The sequence below is a fragment of the Geotrypetes seraphini genome, chromosome 8, assembly GCF_902459505.1.
Source record: "Geotrypetes seraphini chromosome 8, aGeoSer1.1, whole genome shotgun sequence".
Taxonomy (NCBI): domain Eukaryota; kingdom Metazoa; phylum Chordata; class Amphibia; order Gymnophiona; family Dermophiidae; genus Geotrypetes; species Geotrypetes seraphini.
In genome coordinates, this window is record NC_047091.1 from 133,122,348 (window position 1) to 133,138,908 (window position 16,561).

General features: G+C 43.5%; 1 gene segment (V, D, J or C); it reads left to right on the top strand.

The window, feature by feature from the left end:
• The first annotated feature begins 10,775 nt into the window (after window positions 1-10,775).
• LOC117365996 overlaps window positions 10,776-16,561 on the top strand; it is a 36,058-nt gene continuing 30,272 nt past the window's right edge. Inside the window, exon 1 of the V gene segment in view lies at window positions 10,776-10,884.

Genomic DNA, 16,561 nt, shown 5'->3' on the forward strand with positions numbered 1-16,561 from the left:
ACCAGGTACTTGTGACCTGGATTAGCCACTGTGGAAAGAGAATACTGGACTAGGTAGACCATTGGTCTGAGCCATTATGGCTGTTCTTATAGATCATTATAATAGTGTCTTCCCCTAGTACAGATCAATGTAGCAGACCCACTCTCCTTATATAGATCTGTTTAGGCCTCCTTTCTAAATATAGAAAGCTCTTTCTCAGAATAGATTGATATAACAGCCCCCTCTCTGGTATAGGTCAGTACGGTAGCCTCCTTTCATGTAATGTTCACTATAACATTCTTTTCTGCGGTGTGTTGCATGTGCTGCTCTGTTAGGTACAGAATTCTCACTCCACTGAAGATGGTGACAAACAGGATCCATCTGTGACTGAGTGTGGTCATCCCTGACTGTTGAAAAGACAAGACAAAGGCTTTATGTTTCCTCAGCACAACAGCACACACCTCTTTCACACAACATACCTTGAGCAATTTACATTCCTGATCACCTGAGCCTGACATTTTAGAGATCTGCAGGGTTCAAGTGAGGACAGTCTGCAAGCTAGGATCCAGGGGGTACAAGACTTGCATTCATTCTCCCCAATAATCTTGCTCCTTCCATCCCAGCAGGATGGGGCCTTCCTCTTCTTTTCTGGCTCTCTTCTTCCTCATAGAGCTCCTGACAGGTCAGTGAGTACATGCTGCTGCATTCTATTAGAGTCTCTGGAAGTGAGGGACAGGGATAGGAAGGAGATGCCCCTGGAGTCTCTAGAGATGAAGGCATAGTTAGGAGGGTGATGTCTCTGGAGATGAGGATGTGGTTAAGAGGGTGACATCCTTGGAATCTCTGATTTCATTAGAGGTAGGTCTTGTCAGACAAATCTGATCAGTTTCTTTGACTGGGTGATCAGAGAACTGGATAGAGGGAGAGCAAAAGATGTGGCATAGTTAGATTTTAGCAAAGCCTTTGACAGTGTTTCACATGGGCATCTAATAAATAAACTGAGTACCCTTGGGATTGGCCCCAAAGTGACAAACTAGGTTAGGAACTGTTTGAGTAGAAGGTGAAGGTGACAGAGGGTAGTGGTAAATAGAACTCACTTTGAGGAAAGGGATATTACCAGTGGTGTGCCATGAGGTTCGGTTCTTGGGCCTGTTCTTTTTAACATTTTTGTAAGTGATATTGCTGAAGGGCTGTCTGTTAAGGTTTGCCTCTTTGCAGACAAAATCTGCACCACCGCCCCGGGCGACACTCACTTTCGCTACGCCACTGATGCCCCTGTATAAGACTTTGGTGAGACCTCATTTAGAATATTGTGTACAATTCTGGAGAAACATCTTAAAGATATAAACAGAATGGAGTGAGTCCAGAGAACAGCTACTAAAATGGTCAATGGTCTTTGTCATAAAGTGTAAAGGGGCAGATTTAAAGGTCTCAATATGTATACTTTGGAAGAAAAGCAGGAGAGGGGAGATATGATAATGACATTTAAATACCTATTGTACAGTATGTGGCATAAATATACATGAGGTTGAAAGGAAACTCTGGAATGAGGGTGCATAGGATGAAGGTGAAAGGGAATAGACTCAGAAGAAACCTCAGAAAATACTTTTTCACAGAATAAGTGGTGAATGTGGGAAACGACCTCCCAGTGGAGGCAGTAGAGACAAAAAAAATATATCTGAATTCAAGACAGCTTGGGACAAGTATAGTGCTCCCGCACGAATTCGCGGTCCCAGTCATTCACGGTATTTTCCGGCCACGAATGACTGGGCAGGAGAGGGCAACCGCAGTGCCAGCGAGTGAAGGCGGTATGCTCTGACCGCCTCTTCCTGTACTAAAGTCGGGCCTCACCAATCAGGAGCTGCTTTGACACGCAGCTTTTGATTGGTGAGGCCCGACTTTAGTACAGGAAGAGGCGGTCGGAGCATACCGTGAGTAATTTCCTTCACTCGCCAGTGCTCCGGCTGCCCTCTCCTATCTCCCCCACTAAAAACTGTATTTGCGGTTTTTCAGCATTCGCGGGAGCTCCTGGAACGGAACCCCTGTGAATATCGGGGGAGTACTGTACATACATTGGATCTCTAAAGGAGAGGAAGGGATAATAGATGGCATGGAGAGGCAGATTAGATAGGTCATATGATCTTTATCTGCCTTCATTTTCCATGTTTCTATATGTACAGGCTTATCATTGAAAGGGTTAACTAATGGGTCTTGGAAATGGCAATTTCACCAGTTGAGAAACTTCTAGTGAGGGGGTAAAGAAATCTCCTGAGATCCCTAGGTAATGGTGGCACTGATTCCAGGTATGTTCACACATATCCCTTTCTTCCAGGCTCCTGTCCACAGCCTGTACTGACCCAGCCAGCTATGGTGCATGTGTCTCCTGGACAGAGTATCCAGCTGTTCTGCAAGTTGGAGATAGGATACAGAATCACTGAGCACCATGTATCCTGGTACCAGCAAAGACCAGGCAGAGCACCTCAATACCTTCTGACTCATTACTCATATTCTGAAAAGCAACAGGGCTCCGGAGTCTCCAGTCGCTTTTCTGCTACCAAAGACACTTACAGTAACACCTGTATTTTAACTATTGCAAAGGTTCAAGCTGAAGATGCCGCAGATTATTACTGTGCTGTGGAGTATACCATCTACTATCTCTAGAAAAGAGGAACAAAGACTCGATAACCTCAGGGGAGGTTAACCACCAGCTCTGGAGCTCAGTCTTCTGTGGAGAAGAGATTGAAAGACTGTGAACTTTCCACTCTTGAATTAGCCCAACAAACTTCTTTATGGAGAAATCACTGAAAATCAGGCTTCTTGGACTTATAATGACAGACATCAAACTTCTGCAATAGCTGTCAAGAAGCTCCGGATGTGGCAACATTCAGGACTACTTCTAATACGTCACTATAATCAGTACAATATTCATATTTCTTAAATCATGATTTTTAGGGATGTCTTAAATCACAGTAACCTCATTCATATCTGTGACTGCTGACCTCACATATTATGAAGGAGTCACAATCATTTCTCTCATCACTGGCTCAAACACTATGATAGGCTTTCACTCAGTTTTCACAAGTTCAAGTTTTATTTTAATTTGATGAGTCGCTTAACTCACTGACCTCCCACCCTGTGATCGAGCGTCAGTCATTCCTCCCTCATTGACCTCCCACACTGTGATTGAGCCTCAGCTGTTTCTCCTTCATTGACCTCCCACACTGTGATAGAACCTCAGCTGTTTCTCCCTCATTGACCTCCCATACTGTGATCGAGAACCAGTCATTCCTCCCTCATTGACCTCCCATACTGTGATTGAGCCTCAGCTGTTTCTCCCTCATTGACCTCCCACCCTGTGATCGAGCGTCAGTCATTCCTCCCTCATTGACCTCCCATACTGTGATGGAGCCTCAGCTGTTTCTCCTTCATTGACCTCCCACACTGTGATAGAACCTCAGCTGTTTCTCCCTCATTGACCTCCCACACTGTGATCGAGCATCAGTCATTCCTCCCTCATTGACCTCCCATACTGTGATGGAGCCTCAGCTGTTTCTCCCTCATTGACCTCCCACACTGTGATCGAGCCTCAGTCATTCCTCCCCTCATTGACCTCCCACACTGTGATGGAACCTCAGCCATTTCTCCCATCACTGATCTCACACGTTGTGAAATCTCGCTTATTAAAATGAGAATTGTTGTGTTGTTTGTTTCAATATTTGTTGATTGCTTAACTATGAGAGTTTCACTTTACTTTTGCAGCTCTTATTCAGTTAGATAAATCTCCTATTATTTTTTATTAATAAAGAAATTTTTATGCAGCTAATGATTTTCATCCTGTACTCTCAGTATAAAAATATATACTAATGTCAGGACAGTGACCTGAAGTAGGGAGAGTAGGGCATAGGAGGTGTTTTTTAATCTTTTATGTATTTCTGATGATTTGTATTGTATTTTTTTCACTGATTGGCCAGTACTTCTCATTGTAAACCGCCTCGAACTATTATGGCTTTGGCGGTATACAAGAATAAATTATTATTATTATTATTATTATTGTCTGTGATATGCTTTGGTGACCAGGAGATGGCACCACAGATTGGGTATTTGGAGACACACAGTCTTGGCCTAAGAACCAGTTGGCTTTAAGTTCTCTTCCATGCTTTTCCACTTTCACTTGCCCCTTTTCTGACTGTAACCACAGCTGTGGCCTGACATTACTGCTCTGCAGGCCTGCCGGGCTGGGATCTGAACTGAGGTATAGCTGTGAACACCTCACAGCTGTGGGGTGTGAGTGGGCTTCCCTTTGATGCTAGAATTTGATGTGCAGACAGTTATTCCTCAGCACAACTCCATCCCCACTCATCTTCCCCTTGGTTAAGAGTTTTTTCCTCCTCCATCTTTAAACCCTCTTATTTTTCAACGTTCACTATTTTTTAACTGCCTTCAATTTTCAGTCGTCGCTCCAGCACCTAAAGGTTTACAAGACTTCCATAAAATCGCATTTCTTCTGGGGGGGTTAAATCTGTTTTGTTACGGTGGCTAACCCCAGAAGTTCCTTCGCTGTCTCAGTGGAGGGCTTTGCTCATCCATTATTTACAACTGAAAAGATTGCGCATTCCTGATTTGGACACTCCAAAGGGGAGAAGGCTGCAAACTATATGGGGACCATTTTGGAATTCCTTGACACCCACTGCTAGAAATCGACTGTTGAATTTGTGAATGTCCTATTTGGAGCTGAAATTAGCATAGTGCTGTATATCTTGTTGATACTTTTCTTGTGTTTATATGCATTGCTAGGGTGGGGGGGATGGGGGGAGAAAATGTTAAAATTGTTTGCTCAATGGTTTGTACTTTTCTTGCTCTTGCACTGTCTTGTAGCAGTAGATTGTTGGTACTTTTTGTCTTTTATTCATTGTGCGTTTGAGTAATAAAATTATTTGGTGAAAAAAACCTGCCTTCAATTTTTCTTCTCAGGTCTCCTGTATTTGGACCATATTCCTCACAGTGATAATCTCAGGCACAACCTGGTATTTGTCAGTCCCACGGCAGCTGCTATTTTCTCCCTCGATCGTTCTGATTTTATACTGTATTTTTCTCTTTACCAGCATGAGATATCCTGCAAACAATGGGATGGTTGGCTAGGCTGGAATGAGCTTAGATAGCAACTTCAGCAGTTGGAACCTAGGACAATACCAGGTGGACTTTAGTCTATGGCCTAGAAATATCAAAGAAGAGACAAGTAAATGTAATCATGTATTTTTAATGAGAATAACACTTCCCCCCTCCGTATTCGCGGAGATAGGGAATCAGCATGGCCATGAATACAAAAACACCGTGAATAACTTTATGTATGGTTATTTGCGGTTTTTCTGTAAAAAACCTGAAAAAAGACACAAAACCGCAAATAACCTTACCTGTTCCTTTGAAGAAAGTGCCGCGATTTTCTCTGTGCATCGCTGGGAGGATCATTTTCTCTGTGCATCGCTGGGAGCAGTGACTTCATGTGATGTAAATTTTGGGGCGGAACCTGTGCATGAAAAACCACGAATAACCAAAACCGCGAATAACAAAACCGCGATTATGGAGGAGGGAAGTGTATTGGGCAGACTGGATGGACTGTTCAGGTCATTTACTATGTTACTTTGTGACTGTACTGCACCTGTACTGATTGGTAAAGGAAGTGAACTTGTGTGGCAGGTGCTGTTCCTCCCTTATTTTTGGGCTGTAGGCTCAGGCTTAGCTCCAATGCCAGGACTAGGAGAAGCGAAAGGGGCAACTGCCTGAGGTCATGCCTAGGCAAGGGTGTCATCAGCAGGCATGTTTTTACCAATGCCTAACCCAATGTACGAGCACATAAGGCTCTGCCTCTATGAATCTATTGACCAGCAGGCTCCTGCCCTTTTGCCTCTGTGTTTCACTTTTTAGTTCCTGCATGATTGGGTCCGTTCCTGTTTTAACGCTGTGTGCATATTTCCATAGCTTTTTGGTGGATTATATGCCCATTTTGACCCTGTTTTACCAACCTTTAAGCCTTGTCTTTTGAAGAGTCTTTCATTGAGAACCACTCACTGAGCCAATCCCTGAGGAAGGCTTTTCCACAGAAGCCGAAACATAGACCATGTTGGGTTCATTAAATCAACAAGACTTGGACGTTTCATAAGGCTTGGTTTTGCATATATGATATGATTTTAAGTTATTTTCATTTATAATAAAATTACATTTGTTCCTTAGATTGATATGTTCAGCCCCTTTCCCACTCTTTCTTTGGTTTACTTTGTCTGTGGGGTTTTCTTCCTTCCTTTTGGATTATTTGGTCACTTGCCAGTCACCATCAGTCAAGGGTTTCTAGTTCTTCCAGCTGCTTCTGGTACCATTACCAGTACCAGTCTTTCTGCTGGCTGCCACTGGTCCATCTGCTAGTCACCTGTCAGTTGCTAACTTTTCAGGTTGTTTCCCTCTGGGTCTTCTAGCTACTTCTTCTGATTCCTCTGTTGGTTTACTCACCAATTATCATCAGCTAAAATATCACTGGTACAGTATATTGTTTTTCTGGTCCTTCCTGTCATTAGCTACTCTCTGAGAACAGTCCTGGTCATTCAAGTTCTCTTTCTACTGATCATAGCTAATCATCAAATTTAAGCACTTTCTAATCTAATCTAATCATGCTAGGCCGCGCATGCGCACTCGAAAGCCGTGTTCCTTGATCCATCGCGGCCATGAGAGTGCGCATGTGTGCTTACACGCATCGGGCTTACCACCGCTGCCGCCAGCTGAGGTCTGCGCATAGGGCTTATGCTCAAGCCGCCGCCACGGCTCCTCTCTCCAACCACACCAGGCAGGGATCGAGAGAGGAGCTGCGGCGGCGGCTTTGAACTTAAAAAATGAAGTTACACAGCTGGGGAGAAGCTGCGAGGCTGCGGCGGCCTTCCTCACCCGCCTCTCACGGTGTGGCTGAGCGTTGGCGGTCGGCGAAACCCTAATGCTGACACTGAATCCAGTCTAATCTAATCTTCTATTTCTGTGTCGCTCATACCTAGGTAGGCTCAAGGCAACTTATAGAGAGGGGCGAGGAAGGAGAAGGGGGAAGAGGGGGGAGAAGAGAAGAAGTGGGTAGGGAGAGGGGTGGAGGGGGAAGGAGAGGATACAGGTGATTAAGTGTCAAATAGATGAGTTTTCAGTTTCTTTCAAAATATGGTATAGTTAGGTTCTGTTCTGGTCATTTCAGTAAGGTCATTCCAAGTTTTTACACCTAGGAAGGTGAGCATGGAGTGGAAAACACGTTTGTATTGAAGATTTTTTTGTGGAAGGGAGATGTAGAAGTATTCTGTTGAGGGTTCTATGGGAAGTAGACTATGCCTTGAAGAAGAGCAGGATGAGAGGAGCCGCGGAGTTTCCATAAAGTATACGGTGAATGATGCATGAAGTTTTGAAGGTTATTCGTGATGGGATGAGTAGCCAGTGCAGTTGCCTGGTGAAGACTGTAATCGAGTCATATTTTCTCAGGTTGAAGATTAGTCTAACAGCGGTGTTTTGGATGAGTTGCATTTTGTGGATTAGAGTGGTGTTGATTCCCATGTAGATGGAGTTTCAGTAGTCCAGTTGTGGTAATATCATCAGTTGTACAATTAAGGCGAAGTGGTGTGGGTGAAAGTATAGTCTGATTAATCTTAGTTGTCTCAAGGTGTAGAGGAATTTCTTTCAGAGACTGGAGATTTGTGATTCCATGGTAAGTGTGGAGTCCAGTATGCAACCTCAGGTTTTGGAGAATTCTTCTACAGGGAGGGTCTTCCAACATCATGATTGTTGGTGCTGTCTGTTGGGGTGTGTGGAAGTATAGAACTTTGGTTTTAGTTGTGTTTAATTTTAGTTTGTTGGTAGCTATTGTCAGCTCTATTAGCCACAAGCCAATCAAAGTTAGGTTTACTAAGAATTAGACTTTGGCTTTTGCCCTTCATTTTAAAAAATCACCTAAACTCCAGGTAGTACGCTTTGGTCTGAAACTCTTGTTTTCAAATCCCATTTTTACTCAGGAAGAGTAGAGAGCACCCATGTTTCTTTGCACTATCTGTATGCAAATGAGCTCCTTGTTCCACTTAGACTTCCCTCTGCTGGCCGGTGATGGGTTAAGTGACTTGCCCAGAGCCACAAGGAGCTGCAGTGGGAATTGAACTCAATTTTCCAGGTTGCTGCACTAACCACTAGGCTACTCTTCCACTCTAGAATGAAAATAAATGGTAATGAGGCTGAAGAATCCAGAAGAGCTAAGCACAACACAAGAACTTGAATGCCAGGTTCCAAGAAGAGTAAGCTCATTCTTCTTCAGTATCATCTATGAGGATTTCATGTCAGTTTCTTCTTTTTGCTGCATGAATAACAGTAACCACTGACTTTTAAAGACAGATAGATGTGACTGTGCACAGATCACACCCAGAAAAACATATGGGGTTGATATTTAGCTGGCAGCACTCAGGTTTTTCTGACTGTGCCGGCATTATTTCCAGACATTTAATGCTAGCCCGAAATGTGTGTTCCTTGAGTCATCATTTGTTGACTGCCGTCCCCACTTTCATTTTGTGGGGACAGCGGTCAACAAATGCTGACACAAGGATGCACATTTTGTGCTGTTGAGCGCAGCAGCACTTTGGAAGCAGCATGTTATTCCATTTTACCCAATCACTCTCTGTTTGTTCGACTAAGATGACTCCCATACAATAAGGTTACATAAACGTTACGAGAAATGATTGATTGAGATACTATTCGATATCTCCACAACCAATATTCAGACTCCTGAGTCAGGCCTTTTTAGGCTGAAACACGATTGTGTAGAGTCATGTTCATATAATAAAGCTACTTAGCACCAGAGGTCACCTTCGCTTTTGTTGTTTTTTGCTTTCCAATTTTGAGAAGGTGACATCTCCTGTTTCTTTGTGATATTCACATTAGAAGCCATGTGCAAAGTCATCAACATATGGTTTTCTGCCTCAGGCCCCCTCAATCCTTTCAATCAGGGACCAGATGGGAGCAGTGACATAGTAAGGTGGGGCAGGGGGGTGGAGTGTCCTCCCACGCCATCTTGGTGAAGATGCCAGCAGCTCTCCTTTCCTCTCTCTCCCCAGAGACAAGGTCATGTCTCTTAAATGCACACCCCTTACATACCTCTTCAGATTTTTTTAGTCTTATAGGCAGTGAGCAAGAACTCCTTCCTGCTGCTCATGCCAGCCTCAGCCCTCCCTCTGATATTATTTCCTGTTTGCAGAACAAGGAAGTGGCATCAGAGGGAAGGCTCAACTGGTGCGGGCAGCAGGTAGGAGACTATTTTCACTGTCGGCAAGACTTGAAAAGGTATGGAGGGGAGTGCCTGTAAGAGACCACCTACACACTGCTGTGGGAAAAGCACATAGAGCAGCGATGCTGGGCACCTCCACCCCATGTGCAAACTTTCCTTGCTATGCCAGTGGATGGGAGGAATGGGAGTGGTTACCCTGAGCACACATACTACAGAGCAGAGCACAGCCACTTCACTAATTCGGATCTCCCTGCTCTCACGAGGAGGGGATCTTTCCCGTACCTTATGGTTTAAGGAACAATGTCTAATTCTTAAATTGCACACTTTACATCCTGAAGGCTTGAATAGTGAAATAGAATGGCAAGCTTTTTTGTAGTTCTGTTGTAGTTAAGTCCATTTCCGGGTTTTACTATTCAGTTACTATTCACTCTCTGACAGTTTGATCAGGCAGGTAAGCCCAGTTCCGGGTTTTACTTTCCACTTACTATTCACTCTCTGACAGTTTGATTAGGCTGAGCTGAACTGTGCGTAGCCCCTCCTTTCTTGGGACTATGCCAGCACATTCACCTTTGGTATTTAAGCCAGCAGTTCACTCGGCGGCTCTACAGCCGCCATATGAATGAAGCAGTGGAGCAAAGTTATGTTATGTATATGGCACTTACCCTTTCTAACTTTTTCCTGTGTTGCTTTTTGAAGAGTTGTATTATAGAATTTCTCCTTAATCATGGTTATTGTGCAATCACATGTGGGTGACATTCTATATTTTAGTTCACAGATTACAAGGTGTTTAGCCCGTATCACACTACTCTAATTTCCTTGGCATTTTGAGCAGTTTACATCACCCTCTGGGTCCCTTGAGAAAGAATTTCGAAACATGGTCCATGTCGGGACCTGCTGACATAGTTGAAAGCTAAGTGGGAATTTCTTTCTCTCTTTTGCCATTGAAAATTAGTTGAGCACTTGAACAGTATGTCCTTTTCAAGCTTTTTTTAAAAAAATAAATCATACCCAGTGATGGGGCGGTGGGTTTGGCTATAGGAGCTAATGCTCTTGGTCAAATTTCACAATTCTGAGTATACGTGAACACTTTACTTATTTTATAAGTCAGATATATATTTTGCTTATTTGCATACTGAGAAGTCTTATCCAGTTATACAGTAATTCTTTGACTTCTTTGCCCTTTAAGCTACGATTACACCCCCCCTCTACTATATTCAGTGTGACTCACTCTGAATTATACCCATGGCTGAAGGTCTGTTTGCTGCATACCTAAGAGAGGAGGTATTCTGTTAGCCTTTCGTTTTTATGAGCCCACAGAGCCTCTGTCAGCTTCTTTTGCTTTCTCAGTGGGAGTGTTCTGCCCTTATTTAGCTTTCTGTCCTGACTAAATTATGCAGATATTAAACCTTAGCATTCCCAACGCACACACAGGCAAGTCCATAGAATTTTATTGAGCAGATAAAGTAGATGTACTCACAATCGGTGAATCTCCTCGATGTTGCAATCGGTGAATCTCCTCGATGTTGCAGCTGGAGAAAAAGATGTAAATTTGAAGAATGGAGGAAGGGCAGAGATGAGGAAACATAACATAACATAACATCGTGCATCTTGACCGCGCAACTGTAAGTTCAATGTGGTTTACAAACCCATGCTGCTCCTTGTGACCCTGGGCAAGTCACTTGGGCCAAAATACTATAATAATAATAATAATAATAATAATTTTATTCTTATATACCGCCATACCCAGCGAGTTCTAGGCGGTTTACATTAAATTAGATTAGGATCCACATGAACTTGTAGATTTACAACAAATTTATCGGGTTAACAACAACTGTAGCCAAAAATTGGCAGATGAAAAGGAAATTTACAACAAGTTAGCCAACTTCGTAGATGAAGAGGGCAGAGTTAATTACAACAAATTTATCGGATTTAGAACGGATTTGGTCAGACTTGGTGGATGAGGAAGGAAGTGGGTAGGAGAAGCAGGGGGAGATAGGAGCTATCGTGAAGCATCTAAAGTTAGGCACCTATTTTGGAGGCACCCAACTAGATAGGCGCCTATCTAAACTGAATAACAAGCTCAATTAAGCTTTCTAATCAGCACTGATTGAAACATAGGTGTCTATCAAGATTCTGTAACAAGGCGCCTCTAAAAATTTAGGCGGCTTTCATGTTAAGCGTGGGCGTGGCTACATGTCAGGCGCCTTGTTGCAGAATCACTGCTCTTAAGCGTGCTTAAGCGCTCAGCTAGGCGCCTAACTTTTAGTTGTGCCTAGAGCTGGCTTATTTCTTGGCGCCTCCAAAATGGGTTCCATTCAGCGTGATTCATTAAACAGCACCCAATTTTACTTGAATCGCACTCAACAGTGCCTAAGTAGGTGCCTAACTTTTGGGCGCTTCTTATAGAATTTGCCCTTTAATCCCCCTATTGCCCCAGGTACATTAGATAGATTGTGAGCCTGTCGGGACAGACAGGGAAAAATGCTTGAGAACCTGAATAAACTCATGTAAACCGTTCTGAGCTCTCCTGGGAGAACGGTATAGAAAATTGAATCTAATATAATAAAATGATAGGCCGCGCATGTGCACTAAAAAACCGTGTTCCCTGATCCGGCGCGAAAACACGAGTGCGCATGCGCGGGTTTTACGTCACCACCTGCTCGCTTCATACGTCACAGCCTCCCTGCTCTCCACAAGCCCGACCGCAGCCAGACGACGATCTCCGTTCCTCCTGCCGCCGCCGATCTCCGTTCCTCCTTTGCCACCCACCCCCTTTTCTTCCCCACAGCCTCCCTGCTCTCCACAAGCCGGACCGCAGCCAGACGACGATCTCCGTTCCTCCTGCCGCCACCGATCTCCGTTCCTCCTTTGACACCCACACCCTTCTCTTCCCGCGGGCACGAATGGCGATTCCAGCAGCGTGTGCATCAGTCTTCACACACTGCTTCGGGCCCTTCAACTGCCCTGATTTGCTCTGCCGCATCTCTGATGATGTCATCAGGGACGTGCCAGAGTAAATCAGGGCAGTAGAAGGACCCGAAGCAGCGTGTGGAGACTGATGCAAGCGCTGCTGTAATCACCACGTTTGTAGTCCGGACCGCGGGAAGGGAAAGGGGGGGGGTAGAGGAAACGCTAATGCTGCTGCACAGGGAACTGGTGGGGGGGGAGGGAAATGGAGGGGGAGGGAATGCTGCTTTGGACAGACAGACAGAGAGAGGAAGGGAAACACAAAGAAAATAAGAAAGACACAGGGGCAGGTGCACAGGGAACTGGTGTGGGGGGAGGGAAATGGAGGGGGATGGAATGCTGCTTTGGACAGACAGACAGAGGGAGAAAGAAGAAAGACACAGGGGCAGGGAGATACACAGAAAGACAGACAGGCAAAGGGGGGCCAGAGACAGAGACAGACAGAAAGGACAGCGGGAGCCGCGTCAGGAGGGGTGAGGGATGCGGCAGTGGGAACTTTTCCAATGGATGCAACTGAGCGGCTGTCGGGAACCTCTGATCAGGGACAGAGCAAGGTAAGAGTATCATAGGGATAAGAAGGAGGAGGGGGGATACAAAAGGAAGGGATGCCTACTGCTGGACAGGGGGAGAAGGAAAGAGATGCTGATGGACAGGGGGGATGAAGTAAAAGGAACAGAGGACAGCAAAGGAAAAATAAAGGCAGAAAGAAAGAAAGCGGCTAAGGAGAGAGAGAGAAAAAAATAAAGACAGACACATGCACATATGTTCTAGCACCCGTTAATGTAACGGGCTTAAAGACTAGTAAATAAATAAAAGATTATAAACAATATCATGAAGAACAAGAAGAGTTATTTGGCCAAGTATTTTGAGAAAAGATAGGTTCTCAACTGAGTTCTAAAATGTTTATAAGAGCAAGCTGTAAGCAATAACAATCGAAATTCTTTATCATGGGAAGCTGCTTGAAATGCTAAAGTATGGTCAAGAAATTTCTTGCTTTTACAACCCTGTACGGATGGAAAATGATCAGGGCGTGAGATCTTCTACTAAGTTTGTAAGGTCACTTTGGGCAGCCACAAAACTTAGAGACTTGAAGAAAGCACAGATGTTTATTCAGCATATGCGGACCCCTGAGCCCCAAGCTGGCTTCAGAAGTCCAGAAACCAGGAAGTTACAGAGATATTTATACATTCTTCTGGCTATACAACTGAATTCTAGAAAAAACTTTTCACGTGTTACTTTTCTTAACAATCATTGGTCCTAAGCTCACACTAGCAGGTCACTTATCTAATCCCTGCAGTCTTTCTGTTACATATCCAGGAGGGCGGAATACAATATCATATGCTGAGATAGCCATAAGAAGCTAGAATGCCCAAGCTAAAACACCCAGTGCAGGCAGGCTAGAACATGAGATAAGTTAGGTCTGCAGCTAAACATAATTTAGCATTTTATTAAAGAGAAAACTTAGTTCAACACTTAAGAAAACCAGTCCCAGACTCCTTCAAGTTAAGCAGAAAAGCGCTCATTTCATAGTTGATAGTTGATTTCAGTTCATATTTATGCATGAGGTTAAGTAGCTTAAGGTGAAATACTGGTGCTTTGCTGGAGATAGTCACATGCTCAAGATGGAGGCATAAGTGTGGCTGGAGTGGAATCTCAGGGAGTACCCAGAAGGCTAGGGGGAAGGACCCATCAGAGTAAAGATTGTAAAAGTGACCAAGAAGTACTGCAGTTAGACAAAACATAAGAACATAAGAATTGCCACTACTGGGTCAGACCAGTGGTCCATTGTGCCCAGCAGTCCACTCATGCGGCGGCCCTTAGGTCAAAGACCAGTGCCCTAACTGAGACTAGCCTTACCTGCATACGTTCTTGTTCAGCAGGAACTTGTCTAACTTTGTCTTAAATCCCTGGAGGGTGTTTTCCCTTATAACAGCCTCCAGAAGAACGTTCCAGTTTTCTACCACTCTCTGGGTGAAGAAGAACTTCCTTACGTTTGTACGGAATCTATCCCCTTTTAACTCTCGTTCTCTTTACCTTGGAGAGGGTGACCAACCTGTCTTTATCTACTAAGTCTATTCCGTTCAATATCTTGAATGTTTCGATCATGTCTCCTCTCAGTCTCCTCTTTTCAAGGGAGAAGAGGCCCAGTTTCTCTAATCGCTCACTGTACGGCAACTCCTCCAGCCCCTTAACCATTTTAGTTGCTCTTCTTGTCCAATGTCAGGTCCTTAACTACTGGCAGTACTGATCAAGACATTCAAGTTGTTTACTTAGGGGGAGGGGGTATCACTGTCCAGCAAAATAAGTTTATTCCGGAATCCCTACAGCACACTTGACTACATCATCTGCCTGATTTCATTGAAGAACCAGAGATGAGAGCTGAACTCCAGCACCAGACTACTTATATTTTGTGGGCTAAACTGAGGTTACATCAGTCTGCCAATGTCAAGTTATAAATCAATGATAGGGGTAACACTGTTCCTTTTCAACATTGGCCAAAATATGTTGGGGTGACATTAAATTGCTCTTTTACTTAGAAAATGCATCTTGAGCTGCTGCCAGAGTCCAAGCACATAAAAAAACAATACTCATACATACCAAAAAGTTACCTACTTCGCCTCAGATCCAGAATGACATGTTTCTACCTGCCATGTGGTTGACTTGGAAGAGACTATACAAGCTTTTGAAAATCTCACCACACATCATATCTTGTTTGCCTCTAGTGGGAAATGGAAATTTTTGCCCCAGTTTGTTTCAATCATCCTTCACCTACTGGGCCCGGTGAGGTCTAACATATATATCTCAAGTGGTCTCTGCTGAAGGCCTCCCGTTGGAATTTGAGGAACTCTGGACAATTCATCAGCTACCAGCTATGGATTGGTACGCCTATCGACAACTTCATCATTATTTGACAGACCTTTCCCCTGCTGCTTTGAATGAGGAGATACAAGAAAAACTCACGGCCCAAGTACGAACCCCGTTGAGATTTCATCATAAATTTTTGCAGGAATTGGCGGGGGAATTGGCCTATGCTGAATTGGCTTGGAAGTGGACTTTGGTTCTTAATGTCTCCATAACTTTGGACATGATAAAAAGGGAATACGACTGGGTTGAAAGCACATATGTCAAGCCACTGAAAAGGAAAGGCATTATAAATTTTTGCTGATGGCCTGAGATCTTTCATGATACAACAAGTGTTATTGGAGTGTAGAGCTATTCCAGACTTGGACACTTGAGCAGGTCGTCCTTTTGAACAATGTTGGACACCTTTCTGTATAATGTTGACTCCTTTTATCAGAAACAAAATTTGGTACTGATATTAGTTTTTTGAAATTATAATAAAAATGATTTAAAAAAAACAATACTCATACATATTTGAACAAGACTATAGAAAAAAAACAACCAACCTCTAAGCTCCTTAATCATATAGACCTTATAATGAATAATTTGTTTTTTAACATAATACAAATACTTTATCATCAAAAATCTTCCATTCTGAGAGGAAACCTTGGTTCTAAGACTAGGTTTTGATAGGTCCCTGTTAGTTTTGGGGTGGAGGGTTCAACAGTCTACTAGTGGGTGGTAGAAGCAAGTTAGGAAAGCTACATGGGAGGTGGCATGGGCTTCCATTCTGCAACACTGACCTGAATCAATTCCCTAAGACCTAGGGAATGATTTCTACTTCTGAATGAAGAGGAACTCCTTTGCATAGTAATTTGAATGTGTTTGCATATGGCGAGAACTGCTTTTTGAAAGGATATCTTTTGTGCTGTTTTGGGAACTTGGGATGTTGGTGAATGTTAGAGTAACCTTTGGGACTTGATAAACAGAATAAAGACTCCATTTATGGATGTTGGTAAATTCCCTTACTCTGAGGGGAAAAGGTCTTCTGAGAAAGGATTTTTGACTGTTTTGGCTTTTTTTAGTTTAGAAATGATCTCTGAGGTTTTTTTGTGTGTTTTGGGGTTTTTAAACTAAAATAATCAACTATAAGTTAAAAAGAACTACAGATAGTTATAGTGGTTGGATGAGAGAGCCATAAACACGACATACTGTAAGAGCCATACAATATGTTTAAAACTAAATACAAGTAAATGTATGCATTTTATGTAAGACCAACACTTTTAAAGTACAATAAGTCTCTGAATTATTTTTAATAAGGTTGTTATGCATCAATCAAGCCCCAGCCAAGGATCTTTCCCATGCATTCATATAGTCACAGACTGACACTGGGGAGATTAGGGGGTGTTCTGGAGCAATAACAAATGAAGTAGGCACACTCACGACTTGTCCCCTTCACTGGTATAGCTTGCTGCGGTCCAGGCTAGAATC